This window comes from Otolemur garnettii, unplaced genomic scaffold (assembly GCF_000181295.1).
Source record: "Otolemur garnettii isolate 467f Iridium unplaced genomic scaffold, OtoGar3 scaffold00036, whole genome shotgun sequence".
Classification (NCBI taxonomy): domain Eukaryota; kingdom Metazoa; phylum Chordata; class Mammalia; order Primates; family Galagidae; genus Otolemur; species Otolemur garnettii.
In genome coordinates, this window is record NW_003852431.1 from 5,347,960 (window position 1) to 5,350,559 (window position 2,600).

The 2,600-nt window shown below is 30.0% G+C and overlaps 1 pseudogene; it reads right to left on the reverse strand.

The window, feature by feature from the left end:
- Positions 1 to 1,887: 1,887 nt before the first annotated feature.
- Positions 1,888 to 1,987, reverse strand: LOC111725299 (annotated as a pseudogene).
- Between the last annotated feature and the right edge of the window lie 613 nt (positions 1,988 to 2,600).

Below are 2,600 nucleotides of genomic sequence, written 5' to 3' on the forward strand. Positions count from 1 at the left end.
TAATGGAATATGGCCAACAATCACAAAAAAATGCAGCATGCAAGTAACAAAATATGAATAAAAATTACCTGGAAATAGGTGCTAATTCTAGAGGATGCAGAGTTACTACTCACACATTTTAAAATGAGCAATAATTAGTGTATTTAGTAAGCTAAAAGGCATTAAGTGAAAATATTGTCAGAAAATCAGAATTTAGTTGATAAGGCAATAAATGTCACATGTAGAACTAAGAATTATACTAAGTGAAATTAAGAACTCAGTAAATACATTAATATCAGATTAGATAATAGTGAAAAGAGAATTATTGAACTAGAAGATAAGCCAGAAATTCAAAAAGGAATACAAGATACATGTCAAAATTAAGAAAGATGTCTAAGAGTATAACATGCTTGCAGACTCTTAGTCTTGCAGACTAATAAATTAGTCTGCCAGAATTTCATAGATGTTTTCAGATAACATGATATTTCTGAGTCGAACCCAAAGAACTTTATAGAAGAGCAGAGGAGGCAGAATGAACTTCATATTCATGTACAAGGTGTTGCCTCCCAATCCACAAATTCCTGGGGTGCAACAAGGTAAGTGCTGCATACACAATTAATATATTTCACTGCTGAAGAGCCCCAAACTTAGAAAATCTTCATTCCTATAAGGAAACTGCAAGCAAACTTGCCCGAACTTTTCTCTAGAGAAATATATCATTATTTTTATTATGCTGACAGAAAACAAATCATTATTTTCTCCTGATATATATACTATTTTTTATCATATAAAATAGACTATTTTTTATCATATAAATTTTTATTTATTATTATTATTTTTATCAAATATACTATTTTTTATCATCTAAAGTTATTTACTATGTAAACCTCCTTAAAAATATAACTGAAAATCTATTTCAAGGTATGGAGAAACACCAGGAAAAATTTCCCACTAACAATAAGTACATAGCCACAATTTCTATATCATATCTTTTGCAAAAGTTTTCCAGGAATACTTAACGTCACCACCCACTTCAATTAATGCTACCATCAACAGATTTCTACACAGGAGAATGAAACCAACTACAACTGCCAATCAGCAGTATTTATAGTAATAGTTCCCCAATTTGAAACTACTCGAATGCTGACCAATAACAGAAAAGTTAGCAAATTGTGGTGTACTTACACACTGAATACTAGTATGGTTGCACAAATTACAACTATTTGCTCTAATAGTGATGAACCTCAGAAAATAATTTTAAGTGTACAAAAGGCAAACAAAAGGATTATATACTATTATTCAATTTACATGAAGTCTACAATAAGAATTACAAACTGAGTTGGAAGTTATAGATTTTTAGTCACTGGGAAGAATCATCAGGTGCTATGGGGTTCAGTATAATTCTTAAACTGCATATTGTTCATGTTGTGTTGTTAAGTGCATAAATATTTCATAGAGTTGTTCTTCTAAAATTTGCATACTTCAACAAGATGTCCAAAAATACTTGATAACTTTATTACTTTAACAAAATGAGTTTAGAAGAGAAAAAATCACGATAGTATTTTCAGCAATACAGATAAGGGATTTGATGGTACCCAATATTTGTAAGTGATTAAAATTCTCAGAAATTTTATTGTGAAAATTCCATCTCAAACAAAAGGTATACATAGAAAACCTATAGTAAACATATTCAATGCAAAATGTCAAACACTTTCTGAGATCAGAATTGAGAAAAGGTTACCAGTTTTCACTACTTTAATTCAGTAGTGCATTAAATATTTTAGCAAATAAATAAGACAAACACTTTAAATATTATAAGAACCAAAAATAAAAGCATACTCACAGGAGACATACTTACATATGTGCCATATCAAAAGAGGTTGCAAATAAATGAGAATTTTTTTTTTTTCAAATACAAAACCCTTCAAGAATTTGAGTGTCATCCTTGTGCAAGGGCCAGGCTAATCTCTGTATGGTTCCAATTCTAGGATATGTGCTTCTGAAGCATTAAGAAGTAAATTTAGCAATGTGTTCAGATACGAGATGGATATTCAAAAATCAATATGCAAATGCAACATGCAAGATCAATTGTATTCATATGAAATGGAATATAAATTATAAAAAGAAATAAAATACTTGAAATAAAATTAAAGATATAAACATCTAAGTATTCAGCTCAAATGTATGTACACAATCTATATTGTTGAGTTAACCTGAAGATGATAACAAAGTGATATAAACATATGTAAACATAATCATGAATTGGAGGGCTTCAAATGGTTAAAATATGCATTTTACAAATAACCTATAAATTAAAGGAAAAACAAAGCTATATGTTGAGTAAATTGATAAGTTGATTGTAAAACGTACATGAAAATGACCAAGAATAAAAAAAGATTTAAAGGTTGTCCTAGTCCATTCTCTGTTGTTTACAGAATACCTGAAAGTGGGTAATTGATAAATAAAACTAATTTATTCCTTATAGTTAGGATGGTTGAGAAGTCCAGAGTTTAGGGTGTATAAGTGAGGACTGGGGTCTCTCTGTGCAGTGCCTAGCAGTCGCAGAGCATCCGTGGTAAGAGCATGATAGATCAAATCCCTCTACTTCTTATAAAACCCTC